Source organism: Colobus angolensis, unplaced genomic scaffold (genome assembly GCF_000951035.1).
Source record: "Colobus angolensis palliatus isolate OR3802 unplaced genomic scaffold, Cang.pa_1.0 Scaffold245, whole genome shotgun sequence".
Taxonomy (NCBI): Eukaryota; Metazoa; Chordata; class Mammalia; order Primates; family Cercopithecidae; genus Colobus; species Colobus angolensis.
The window spans coordinates 1,622,761-1,637,453 of record NW_012115655.1 but is presented as its reverse complement, the minus strand read 5'-3'; positions in this window follow the sequence as shown (position 1 = coordinate 1,637,453).

Here is a 14,693-nt window from a genome sequence, read left to right as displayed (position 1 = left end):
CGGCTAACTGCAACCTCCGCCTCCTGGGTTCAAGCCATTCTCCAGCCTCCTAAGTAGCTGGGATTACAGGTGCCCGCCATCGTGCCCAGCTAATTTTTGTATTTTTAGAAGAGAAGGGCTTTCACCATGTTGGCCAGGCTGGTCTTGAACTCCTGACCTCAGGTGATCCACCTGCCTTGGACTCCCAAAGTGCTGAGATTACAGGTGTGAGCCACCGCACCCAGCTGCATTGCTGAATTATACAAACTGGTTTCGAAAAGAAAAATAATTTGTTCAGCATGAATATCCAAACTTTGGAGCTTGTTTCCAACCAATAAGGATCTAAATGGAATCCAAATGTCTTTTTATCATGCATTGGATTCAATAGAGAAAAGTCTTTGGACACATGCAGGGAAAAAAACTTTACTCTGGTTGAAAGTATTCCCCTTTGATTTAGTTAAATCCTGTGATTTAGCTAAGCCATGAACTAACTGAGCACACACAACGGGGAGAACGATTAAGTATTAGAAGAGAATTTCCCCTTGGTGTTTCATTTGTGAATTCATACACTCAGTTTCAACTACTTCCTCTTCTAAAACCAGGTTAAATTTAGACCTCATGATCCTTTAAAAACATAAATCAGATCATAACATTTCTCTGCTCAAATCCGTCTAATCACAACCATTTCACTTAAAGCAAAGGTTCTCAAAAAGGTCTACAGAGCTGTACATGGCCTAGTTTTTTCATGATTTATTTCTCTAAGTTTGTCTGGTTTCTTCTTTCTTTTTTTCTTTTTCATTTCATTCTGCCTTTCTTTTTTAACACATCATTTCTACAAATGAGAAAAGATTGCCCTCTGCAGCACTCTGAATCGCCCTCCCCTCTTTTGCTACTTCAGGGGTCAGAAAATACAGCCTGTGGACCAAATGTCTGTTTTGTGTGGTCCACAGCTAAGAATGGTATTTACTGTTTGTTTTTGTTTTGTTTTGTTTTGAGACGGAGTCTCACTCCGTCACCCAGGCTGGAGTACAGTGGAGCAATCTCAGCTCACTGCAACCTCCACCTCCCGGGTTAAAGCGATTCTCCTGCCTCAGCCTCTCTAGTAACTAGGATTACAGGCGCCTGCCACCACGCCCGGCAAATTTTTGTATTTTTAGTAGAAATGGGATTTCACCATGTTGGCTGGTCTGGACTCAAACTCCTGACCTCAGGTGGTCTGCCTGCCTCAGCCTCCCAAAGTGCTGGGATTACAGATGTGAGCCACCGTGCCCAGCCTACATTTTTAAATGGCTGAAAACATCAGAAGACAATACTATTTCATTGAGACATGAAAATTATATGAAATTTAAATCTCAGTGTCTGTAAGTTGTGCTGGAACACACCCATGCCCATTTGTTTTCTTACTGTCTATGACTGCTTTTGCGCTACAAGAGCAGAATTGAAGGCTGGGCATGGTGGCTCACACCTGTGATCCCAGGAGTTGCATTTGGGAGGCCCAGGTGGGTGGATCACCTGAAGTCAGGAGTTCAAGACCAGCCTGGCCAACATGGTGAAACCCCGTCTCTACTAAAAATACAAAAATTAGCTGGGCATGATGGTGGTACCTGTAATCCAATCTACTTGGGAGGCTGAGGCAGGAGAATTGCTTGAACCTGGGGGGCGGAAGTTGCAGTGAGCTGAGATGGTGCCACTGCACTCCAGCCTGGGCAACAGAGCAAGACTCTGTCTCAAAAAAAAAAAAAAAAAAGAGCAGAATTGAGTCATGAGTCTTTGTGATGAGACTATATGACCCCTAGAGTCTAAAGTGTTTACTATCTGGCCCTTTACAGAAGAAGTGTTCTGCCCTCTGAGTTAAACCAGTGTTATATTATTGTTTTCCACGCCTCTAACCATCCTTAAATGTTCAGTTCCATAAAGCAGTCTCTTTAACAAATGCAGCCAAAATCAGTACCACAGCCTTGATCTTGTTTCCTAGTGTGAAAAAATCAAATTGCTGATAGCAGCAATTACCACCTCAGGTCCCTTCCCCTCGTCCTTTACCTTTCTTTCTGGGGAAATCCGTAGGTACACAAAGGAGGGTGGTTCACTGTTTTTCTAGCAAAGCAGTGCTATTTAGAAACGTGAAGTTGGAGGGCTAGGAAAAGGTTACATTACAAAGAAAATAAGAACAAGTGGCCAAGTATGGTGGCTCACACCTGTAATCCCAACACTTTGGGACGCTGAGGCGTGTAGAGCACCTGAGGTCAGGAATTCTAGACCAGCCTAGCCAACATGGTGAAACCCTGTCTCTACTAATAACACAAAAAATTAGCCAGGCATGGTGGCGCACTCCTGTAATCCCAGCTACTCGAGAGGCTGAGGCAGGAGAATCCCTTGAACCCGGGAGGCGGAGATTGCTGTGAGCTGAGATCCTGCCATTGCATTCCAGCCTGGACAACAAGAGTGAAACTCCATCTGAAAGAAAAGAAAAGAAAGAAAAGAAAAGAAAAGAAGAGAAGAGAAGAGGAAAAGAAAAGAAAAGAAAAGAAAAGAAAAAGGGAACAAGAACTGGCAAAATGCAGGTGGTAGCAAAACAGAAATGATTCCAAACTTCAGACAGTGAAGCAAATACTCTTCCTTCTTGGATTGCTTCTCTTGGCCCCACCCACGTGCTCCCTGCCCTTCCCTCCCGATGGGAACTTGGGATGACATGTGCAGCCTGGAGGAGGAAGGGTAGGTGAGGAGGGATGGGACCTGGGCTGACCAGCTAGCTGTTCTGAGCTGCCATGGGGTCTGTCCAAAATTTATAGACACTATGTGTTAGCCTGGTATCTCTGTGCCTCAGTTTCTTCTTCTGCAAAACGGGGAGCTCATTTCCCCCTCATAGGTTGTTGTGAGGCTTAAAGAGTTACTATATATGTTAAGCATTCGTAACAGTGCCTGTTGTATAATAAACACACATGTGTTAGGCTGTTCTTGAATTGCTATAAAGAAATACCTGAGACTGGGTAATTTGTAAGAAAAGAGATTTGATTGGCTCATGGTTCTGGAGGCCTTCCAGGAAGCACAGCTCCAGCATCTGCTTCTGGGGAGACCTCAGGAAGCTTTTACAAATGGTGGAAGGTGAAGCGGGAGCAGGCACTTCACATGGCCAGAGCAGGAGCAAGAGAGTGTGGGAGGAGAGGGGCCACACACTTTTAAACGACCAGATCTCATGAGAACCCATTGACCATCGTGAGGACAGCACCAAACCATTCATGAGGGATCTGCCCTCATGAGCCAAACACCTCCCACCAGGCCTCACCTCCAGCCCTGGGGATTGCAATTCAACATGAGATTTGGCAGGAACAAATATCCAAATTATGTCAACATGAAAATAACCCGAAAAAGGAGAACTTTGTTTCCTAAGTGGGCAAGAAAAAACACTGACAAGAATTATATTTAGAAAAGGAAGCAGATGTCAGCAAAACAACTGTGTCCCAAGAATAAATACTCAGGGCCAATTAAGAAAAGCAAATGTTTGACTTCTCTGAGCCCTACTTTATATTTCAGCCTTTTTAATGAGTTTTGAATTCTGCGTAATCAGATTAGTTACCGGGAATTGTAAAGCGTAACTCCTTTAGAATTCGATAACACTATAATCTCTGTGTTATCAGCTTCCCCAGTGAAGATTCAGGGCTCATCTTTGCCTATTTGTTCACTTGGCATTTCCCTGCTTTTATTTTTTCGGGCCATTGAACAGAAATCTACACCCATGTTTAACTTGTGAGGAAAGAAATAGCAGTCTATATCTTTCAGCAACAGGTGGGGACCTTGTTGAATTTAGACAGTAGGTCTTACGTTGCCAGCAGCGAGAGAGTATAAAGTATTTCAGATTTTCCCTCCGCCCCACATCCATGCTCAGTTGGAATTAAAGTCTTTGAACTAATGTTCAATCAAGAACTAATTCTAATACAAATGCTGTGTGTGTGTGTGTGTGTGTGTGTAGAGGGACAATACCTCCAAATGGCCCCTAATCTTTTCCTATGACTTGAGCTAAAGTTTCCTGGCTCAAGTCACAGCCACCAAACACCCCAAGACAGCTACTGAGTAGAATTTTATCTTTTCTGTTCAAACAAATTGGAAGCTCTCAAATTGAATTAATAAATGATACAACAACTGAGAGAATATATCATTTTCCACACTTACAATGTGGGTTATAAATGCAAACTTTAGGTTGTTCCCTTCTTACTTAGGTGGACAGGATAAGTCACTACTACTAAATGGTAACGATTTGTGCTTCCCAATGTCAGTTACTACAATGGATTTACTAAGAAAAATCTATGAAGTTGAAATGACAGGCTTTTCAGTAAACACCGAGTGATTTGTGATTTTTAAAAACATGTCAGTATGGCTCTTGGACTAGTTTTAGCAGGGGCATATTTGTTTAAAAAGGACTAGATCACCACAACAAACTAAAGAAAAAAAATACTTAAAATGAAGAAATTGATGTAACAAAGAATTTACAGGTAGTTTTATCTTTGTTTTCTTTTCTTTTTCTTTTTTTTGAGATGGAGTCTCACTCTGTCACCTAGGCTGGAGTGCAGTGGTGTGATCTCAGCTCACCGCAACCTCTGCCTCCCAGATTCAAGGAATTCTCCTGCCTCAGCCTCCCGAGTAGCTGGTATTAAAGGTACCCTCCATCGTGCCCAGCTAATTTTTAGTAGAGATGGGGTTTTGCCGTATTGGCCAAGCTGATCTCGAATTCCTGACCTCAGGTGATATGATCATGACTTTTAAGCCTGTCAGTTTCATCTTTAATACTAATGTGACTCATGGAACATTTTGAGTATCAGATTGGTTTTTAATTAGAACACCAGTCCCATTTCCTAAATCGTATGAGCCTGTTCAGAGTAGAACAACAGATCTAAAATTTGAGTGTATTTTCCATAAAGAAGACAGAGAAGGCCGGGTGCGGTGACTCATGCCTGTAATCCCAGCACTTTCGGAAGCCAAGGCAGGTGGATCACAAGGTCAGGAGTTTGAGACCAGCCTGGCCAATATGGTGAAACCTCATCTCTACTAAAAATACAAAAATTAGCCAGGCATGGTGGCGGGTGCCTGTAGTCCCAGCTACTCGGGAGGCTGAGGCAGGAGAATCGCTTGAACCCAGGAGGTGAAGGGTGCAGTGAGCTGAGATTGCACCACTGCACTCCAGCCTGGGTGCCAGAACGAGACTCTGGCTCAAAAGAAAAAAAAAAAAAGGAAACATTCAGAAGAGCAGGTTTCATTATTTCCTTATTTCCTCATCAAAGAGAGAAAACTGGAGTCAGAATGGAATGATTAAATGAATTAATTTTTTTCTGATAGTTATAGAATATCCCCTGATTACAGTCCACTAGTTTTTCTTTTGAATACTGTTACCTACTTACATGAACTTTGGAGTTTATTTATTTATTTATTTACTTCAGACGGAGTCTTGCTCTGCCACCTGGGCTGGAGCATAGTGGTGCGAGCTCGGTTGGCTGCAACCTTTACCTCCCGGGTTCAAGTGATTCTCCTGCCTTAGCCTCCTGAGTAGCTGGGATTACAGGCATCCACCACGCTTGGCTAATTTTTGTATTTTTAGTAGAGATGGGGTTTCACCATAGGGTTTATTTTTGTTTTGGCAATGATCAAGTGTTAGGATCATTTTACATTTGGATAGAACTTTTGCTCCCCTTACTGGTGTTCTCTTCAAATTGCAGGTTTCCACTAAATGGTTCACAGAATTGTGAGTTACCAACAGAGCTGAAAAAACGAAGCAGGAAAATATGTATCACATATAGCAAGAGTAAACATTGTTTGATGCAACTTTGTTTCAGTTATGTATCTATGAATGCACAATCAAGAGTACCTTTCAGTCAGAAACCTTCAGTATCTAGGAAGCTGCCCTAAGCAGGGTGGAGACCAGGGTGTGCCCAGTGAGGCCACAGGGTTCCCAGGAAACCCTTCCCAGTACATGAGCAGTCCCAGTTTTAAGCAATGGGCATGGAAAGTTGGGGAAAATGCATAAATCCAGATGGCAGCCCTGCCCCCACAGGCCTGAAACCAACACTGTTTTTTTTGTTTGTTTGTTTTGTTTTGTTTTTGAGACAGAGTTTCATTCTCGTTCCCCAGGCTGGAGTGCAATGGTGCGATCTTGGCTCACTGCAACCTCCGTCTCCCGGGTTCAAGCGATTCTCCTGCCTCAGCCTCCCAAGTAGTTGGAAGTATAGGCATGTGCCACCACGCCTGGCTAATTGTTTTGTATTTTTAGTAGAGACTGGGTTTCACCATTGGCCAAGCTGGTTTCCAACTCCTGACCTCAGATGATCCACCCGCCTTGGCCTCCCAAAGTGCTAGGATTACAGGAGTGGGCCACTGTGCCCAGCTGCAACACTGTTTTTAGTGGTGAACAGATACAGCATAGATTAACTGATTTCCAGAGTTGCTATGGTCTTTTTTTCCCTCCTGATTATTGAGGTAGGCCATTATGGTTGGCAGTTTGCAATAATTGATTTGTGCATTACTCTAAGTAATTTGAGCATTACTCTAAGTGATGCAATCCATGTGTGCATTATTCAAGCGATGCAACTTAAACTCATGACCTAAGTACATTATAAGTGTGAGTGTCAACAGCTCATGTTTTATTTGGCCTGTGGATTCTCTATTGTGTTTTGTATTGAGATAGTGCTAGTTTAATTTTAACACAGTGAGTAATGTGATCATATTTTCTTTTTTCTTATTCTTTTTCTTTTTTTTTTTTTTTTTGAGATGGAGTCTCGCTCTGTCACCCAAGCTGGAGTGCAGTGGCTCAATCTCTGCTCACTGTAAGCTCTACCTCCTGGGTTCACATCATTCTCCTGACTCAGCCCCCGAGTAGCTGGGACTACAGGCACGCACCACCATGCCTGGCTAATTTTTTGTGGTTTTAGTAGAGATGGGGTTTCCCCGTGTTCGCCAGGATGGTCTCGATCTCCTGACCTGTGATCCACCCGCCTAGGCCTCCCAAAGTGCTGGGATTACAGGCATGAGCCACCATGCCTGGCCATAATGTGATCATATTTTCTAAGAGTTCAGGAAATGAAAATGAGAAGGATTACAGTACCAAAGCTAGCATGATGTAAACATCATCACAAAAGAAAGTTAAATGGCTGTTATTTGAATGATGGATAGAAGGACACATGCAACTGGATAAGGAAGGTAAATAAACAAGACAGTACATTCTGCATACTAGACAGAAAAGCATTTGGGATTAAGAGTGGTGAAGAAGGGAATGGGAAAGCATATATGAAGACTGAATCTCACAAGTCCGAGCTCAGACAGGCAAGTCCTTCTAAATCAATAACAAATTTCATCCCCTCCCAAAGACAGTTACCAGCTGAAAATAGCAGCTGCTAAATTAGTTTGGGCAGAACAGGTGAATGACCATACATTATCATTTCTTTGATTGTTTTGTGAGACCCAATAAAATCACATTCAGGTGGCTGATTCAAGTTTCAACTAAAATCTCCCGAGAGTCAACAAAAGGGAATTTTTTTTTTTTGGACAGGGTTTTGCTCTGTTACCAGGCTAAAGTGCAGCAGCATGATCATAGCTCACCACAGCCTTGATCCTGGGTTCAAGTGATCCTCCTGCCTTAGCCTCCCCAGAAGCTAGAACTATTGGTATGAGCCTCCATATTTGGCTCATTTTAAAATTTTTAGTAGAGACAGGGGTCTTGCTATGTTACCCCGGCTAATCTTGAACTCCTGACCTTAAGCAGTTCTTCTGCCTTGGCCTCCCAAAGTGGTGGACTTATAGGCATGAGCCACCACACCCAGGCCAGAGGAAAATTTGGATAATGGATGTATTGGCCCCTTACAGTGGAGAACTGCATCTGTCAGATATTACTACAGGGGTTTTCTACACGGTATCAAGCAGTACATCAAATTGCAGCAGCAGCAACAACAAAATGTTCTCCCTCGTTTGTAGGTACTTGGTTTGAAAAATGCAGTTTGAAATTATCTTCTTTATTTCTATGAAAATTTTCATAAAATGAAAGAAAACAAATGTTGCTATCTTATCCCAATAAATACGAACTGGACTTTGACTGTCTCTGCGTATATTTGGCAGATAGTACATATAATTTTGGCAAACTCGATTCTGTTTATGAATTTCTTGACAGAATGCAAAGATCTTAACTGCAAAAAGTCCTGTGTATCCTGTATACATAACACTGTTAAAAAGGGGTGTGATTTGGGAGGCCAAGGTGGGTGGATCACGAGGTCAAGCAATCAAGACCATCCTGGCCAACATGGTGAAACCCTGTCTCTACTAAAAATACAAAAATTAGCTGGGTGTGGTGGTGCACGCCTGTAAGTAGCTGCTTGGGAGGCTGAGGCAGGAGAATTACTTGAACCTGGGAGGCGGAGGTTGCAGTGAGCCGAGATCGTGCCACTGCACTCCAGCCTAGTGACAGAGTGAGACTGTCTCAACAACAACAACGACAACAAAGGCAGGGGTGGTTGTGATTTGCTTACCGTGATACTGAGGGTTTTCACAATGAAGGTTTTGGTCATTTTTCGATGTTCTCAAAATGTGCAGAATCACTTAATGAAATTTGGACATTGTAAAAATGGAAGGAGACTGCTTCCTTAGATTGTGCCTACAAGACGGCTATCATTGTTGCCAGTCATATGTTAATAGAAGCAAAGGACCTGACTGACAAACAGCTGATCAATCAAAACAAGCCTGTGGCTACAAAGCGAGTGGGCACCCTTGGAGAGCTGAAAACAAATTCCTGCAAGTCTAAAAACCTGCTCTTGCTCCTAAGTAAATCCCAAGTATTCCATGCTCAAATACTTTTGTTGAGAGGATATGGAGCTTGATGTCCTCATGGACTGGCACCAGGAATCAGTGTAATGGGGGTTGTATAAGAGCACCACAGCAAGGCAAAGTGAATTTTCACACTAGAAAGTATTCAGTTTTATTACCATGTGAAAGATAAGGCAGATGCCCTAAACTCGTCGCAAGTAGTTAGAGAATATTATCGGAAAAGGAAACAGAAAAAGTATTCTGTATCATGGGACAAAAAAAAAAAAAAAATTATTTTAAATTAAATGTAGGTCATAAACTGTTTGGCCCAATTGTATTCATGTTCTGTTTTTAAAAAGTGTTCATTTTAAGAACACATAGCAATAGTCTGCTAAATTTATGCAACAAAGAGAATTAAAATAAATTGCTATATCAGAGAATAGAAACATAAAATATTGTTATATTTTTCTCACACATATTATTTGTTTAATCAGTACTAGTATTTGCTACTACTAAATGTCACTGATAAGTTATCTTATTGTTCTTTTGCTTAAATAATCACATTTATGTAACAAAAGTAAACAATACAGAATAATATGCAATTTCAAATAAACTCCCATTTTTCATATTTTTATATTAAAGTAAACACACGCATATATTTGTTTTATGTTACTTTATTATCTGTCCTTTTCGTCGAGTTTGACTGTGTTCCAGGTTGGCTCTCTAAAACTGGGTCGCCCTCTGATACAGTGTAATGCAAGCATATCCTGGGCATATCAGGGAACTCATAGGAGCACTTAAAACCTTTTTGATGGCCAGGCACAGTGGCTTACACCTGTGATCCCAGCACTTTGGGAGGCTGAGGCGGGCAGATCACAAGGTCAGGAGACTGAGACCATCCTGGCTAACACGGTGAAACCTCATCTCTACTAAAAATACAAAAAATTAGCGGGGCGTGGTGGCGGGTGCCTGTAGTCCCAGCTACTCAGCAGGCTGAGGCAGGAGAATGGTGTGTACCCAGGAGGCGGAGCTTGCAGTGAGCTGAGATCGGGCCCCTGCACTCAGGTCTGGATGACAGAGTGAGACTCTGTCTCAAAAAAAAAAACCTTTCTGATGAGTAGGAATTTGCCACGCAGGACAAGTAGGAAAAGGTATTTCATTTCAGTAAAGGGATAAGCATTTTCTTTTCTTTTATCTTCTCTTTATTTTCTCTTTCTCTTTCTTTCCCTCCCTCCCTTCTTCCCTTCCTCCCTTCCTTCCTCCCTTCCTTCCTTCCTTCCTTCTTTCTTTCTTTCTTTTTTTTTTTGAGACAGAGTCTTGCTCTGTTGCCCAGGCTGGAGTGCTGTGGCGTGATCTTGGCTCACTGCAACCTCTGCCTTGGCTCACTGCAACCTCCGCCTCCTGGGCTCAAGCAATTCTCCTGCCTCAGCCTCCCAAGTAACTGGGATTACAGGTGTCTGCCACCACACCTGGTTAATTTTTGTATTTTTTGTAGAGATAGGATTTCAGCATGTTGGTCAGGCTGGTCTTGAACTCCTGACCTCAGGTGATTTGCCTGCCTTGGCCTCCCAAAGTGCTGGGATTACAGGTGTGAGCCACTGCACCTGGCCAGGATAAGCATTTTCAAACAGGTAGATATATGAGAGTTGATAAACTGTATTGTAGCTGTTAAAATTGCTACTTGGCAATCATCCTGTTTCATACCATATATATACATGAACGTATTCTGCTAAAGGTCATATATAAACAAGAGGTATGTCCTGATGGTGAAAAACATTTATTACAAGGATGAGCTGGGAAACAGCAGGGAGCCCAAGCCTGGGTGCCTCCGTGTTGTCCCTCCCGTGTAGGGTTCCCTGCTTGTTGAATGAAGAATCTCCCTCCTTAGAATCTCTGCTGCCACCTGTTAAATTAAGTTTAGCCTAAAGCTGCCTCCTTACATATTTTAAGTTCAGCCTAAAGGTTTCTCTGTACGTAGGGAAATGTCACCTAACTGGATATGTAAACAGACGGTAATCTACTCTTGCACCAATCACTGAGTTTCGGCCAAAGGTGGCCAACTGTTCGAACTGTGTTCAAATAAGGCAAACACTATGATGTAACAATCCAGCTATTTCTGTACCCTGGGGGCTGCATAGTAAATAGAGTGGATAAAACAAGCCCGAAGGTAGGAAAAGTTTGGATATGTTTGCTGAAGTCTAGATTAGAGGTTCAAGGTAATGAGATTAGTAGCAGTGTGGCAAGTTGGTAGGTTCAGCTTTGAACATGTTGAGGTGCCAGCAGGTCATCTGACTGAATACACCTAGGGAACATTGGTTTGATGCTTGGAGGAGCAGACAGGACACCTAAGAAGAGTGTAGAGAGAGCCGGGCGTGGTGGCTCACACCTGTAATCCCAGCACTGTGGGAGGCTGAGGCAGGGGAATTGCTTGGACCCAGGAGACAGAGGTTGCAGTGGACCGATCTAACTGCACCACTTCACTCCAGCCTGGGCTACAGAGTGAGACTCTGTCTTACAAAAAAAAAAAAAAAAAAAAGAAGAGTGTGGAGAGGATAGCAGAGGGTCATGTTTAATGGCATGCAAAAGGAGGCTTGGGAGTTAGAGAGGTGGGAGGAAGAAAGAGGGAATGGGGCCCTTGGAAGGGGAAATGTGGAGGAGGAAGGAGTGCCTTGTGCTACAAAGTTCAAGAAAGTACCAAAGGTGTCCTTGAATGGAGATAATGAATGAACCCCACCCTTGCTAAATAAAATCCACATTAATTAGCAGGGTACTATAGGCTAAATATTTGTGCCCCACCCCCCACCCCACACATTCACATACTGAAATCCTAACCTCCACTGTGATGTGATTGGGATGTGGAGACTTTGGGAGGTGATTATGTATAAGGGTGGAGCCCTCATAAATTAGATTAGTTACCTTAGGAAAAAATACCTTGGAGAGCTCCCTTGTCCTTTCTGCCATAGAGGACAGGGGAGAAAATGTCCATCTATGAGGAAGTCAGACATGGAATCTGCCTGTGCCTTGATCTTGAACTTCCCGGCCCAGATGAACTAAGAAATTGGGACCAAGAAGTGGGGATGTTGCTGTAACAAATATCTGAAAATGTAGAAGCAGTTTTGGATCTGGGTAAGGGGGAGGGGCTGGAAGAGTTTTGCAGTACCTGCTAGAAAAAGCTGATGCTGATGTTACAATGTAATGTCACAGGTACACTAATGGTTGGCCTGCGTTGGTGGAACGAGCCATTGGATATTTGAGTCCAGGAAGGTTAGGAAGGCATCCCCTCAAGAGAATAAAACTGTCCCAGAGGCAACGTCATCTTCTGGTTGGGGCTTATCATAAGTCTATTCAGTGCTGTGGGTGATATTCTCCTTTGATGTTCTGTTCCATTTCAGAGTGCAGTGGTTGGCAGTGATCATCAGAGGTTTGGTGCAATGAGGTGCCAAGCTATCTGGCTACATCAGGTGTAAAGTGGGCAGCAGAAAGAATTTTACCAGCATGGCTATGTCTTATCTTGGAAAGTTCGTAGGACAAAATATTGGAGATAATCAAACTTCCTGAGTAGAAAGAGAAAACATAATACACGTTCTGTTACATCAGGGAGCAACTAACAAGATTCTTGACTCTGAGCCTTTTAGAGTTCAGTACATGCTGCAAAGAGGTTGGATTTGTCTTTCCACTGACAATTTTTATTTTAAAAAAGGAAAAGCAGTATTCATACTAAGTTTGCTTTTTTTTTTTCTAACAGTTGAGGCTTGAAAGCATAATGCAGCTGGAAACATTATGAAAATATATTTTATGGTATGCATATGTATGCATATACTTACATAATGTCCATATATCCCAAATTAATAAAAGTTTGTGTTCATAAACATATGTAATGGAGACCTTTGCATCATTTTGATCCATAGAACATAGACAAATGTTGTTAACCTACCTCAAAGTTCTATGTGTTTACTTATTATTTCTGTACATCATTTTCAGAAGAAAAGTTTGTTTCCATAATAAAAGTGAGCACTTTGGCTTATGTAGAACTTAGAAATAATTGTTAATTTTACAACTTAATATGTACTTCATGGTGAAATTTCTCATCTAGAGATTCGCAAGCAAGTAAAAACCAAATTCAGGCCAGTGGTGTTAACTAGTTGCTAAAATTTTATTTATTTTTATTTATAACAAGTCTTTTTCTTGACGGCCAGGTGCGGTGGCTCAAGCCTGTAATCCCAGCACTTTGGGAGGCCGAGACGGGCAGATCACAAGGTCAGGAGATCGAGACCATCCTGGCTAACCCGGTGAAACCCCATCTCTACTAAAAAATACAAAAAACTAGCCGGGTGAGGTGGCGGGCGCCTGTAGTCCCAGCTACTCGGGAGGCTGAGGCAGGAGAATGGCGTAAACCCGGGAGATGAAGCTTGCAGTGAGCTGAGATCCGGCCACTGCACTCCGGCCTGGGCGACACAGCGAGACTCCGTCTCCAAAAAAAAAAAAACAAATCTTTTTCTTAAGGCCCAATTAATAGAAACAGAATCTTCATAGTTTAAGGGAAACTCAGAGATTTCTGCTCTTCTATTTATTTTATGGACTGGATAGCAAGATTTTACTTCTTGGAACTTAAGGAAGCTCCTCAGTAGTCCTTGGTCTAATGAAATCTTTTACCACTAAAAGAGTATTATTCTAATGTTATATTGAGAATAATCATTAAATACTTGACCTGATAAATGTCTAACATACATTTTATTTTATGAATCTATTTTTTTCTTGCTGTAACGGGGACATTGTAAATCATGCGTTTGCATTAATGACTTCTTCTTCTTCTTCTTTTTTTTTTTTTTTGAGAAGGAGTCTTGCTCTGTTGCCCAGGCTGGAGTGCAGTGGCGCGATTTCGGCTCACTACAACTTCTGCTTCCTGGGTTCTTCTGCCTCTGCCTCCTGAGTAGCCGGGACTACAGGCGTGTGCCACCATGCTTGGCTATTTTTGAATTTTTAGTAGAGATGGGGTTTCACCATATTGGCCTGGCAGGTCTCTTGAACTCCTGACCTCGTGATCCGCCTGCCTTGGCCTCCCAAAGTGCTGGGATTACAGACATGAACCACTAAGCCTGGCCAATGACTTCTTTTAAACAAAGAAATACATATAATTTCAAACTAAACCAACCTATAAACCACTGTAGGCACCTGCAGATTGTATTAGAGGTACTATAAACTCTGTTGGAGTCTTTGAAACCATTCTTCCCTTGTCTTGAAGAGTGGTGCACATTCTTAGCCAAATAGCTCTGTGGTCCCATCCTATAAAATCCAAGATGCCTGACAGCCTTCCTTCGTTTCTTCTCATCTCCTTCCCCTTCAGTTCAACTGGCAGAGTTTTTCTCACAACTGATTATTTCTCACAACTCATTCATAAAATTCATTATTCATAATTAATAAAATTAATTATTTTATGAATGTATTTGTACATTGTTAAAACATTTTAAGATGTTTTGTTTACTGTAGTCATGCCTTCGAAGGCACATAACTTTATGTTTGTATAAAACTATATTGTTTACAAAGCAAAAAAGAAAAAAGGAAAAGAAAAAGCTGATAGTCCCATTAAGTGACTGGTAAAGGTGATTCTGGTGAGGGCTCAAAAGGAAGCAAGGACTGCTGGAGAGACGGCCTCCATCTTCTTATAGATACCTAGGTGATACGGTTTGGCTCTGTGTCCCCATCCAAATCTCTTGTTTAGTTGTAATTTCCAGTGTTGGGGGAGGGACCTGGTGGGAGGTAGTTGGATCATGGGGGTAGTTTCCCCCTTGCCGTTCTAGTGATAGTGAGTGAGTTCTCATGAGATCTGATGGTTTAAAAGTGTGTGGCACCACATACACCATGAAATACTATGCAGCCATAAAAAAGGATGAGTTTGTGTCCTTTGTAGGGACATGGATGCAGCTGGAAACCATCATTCT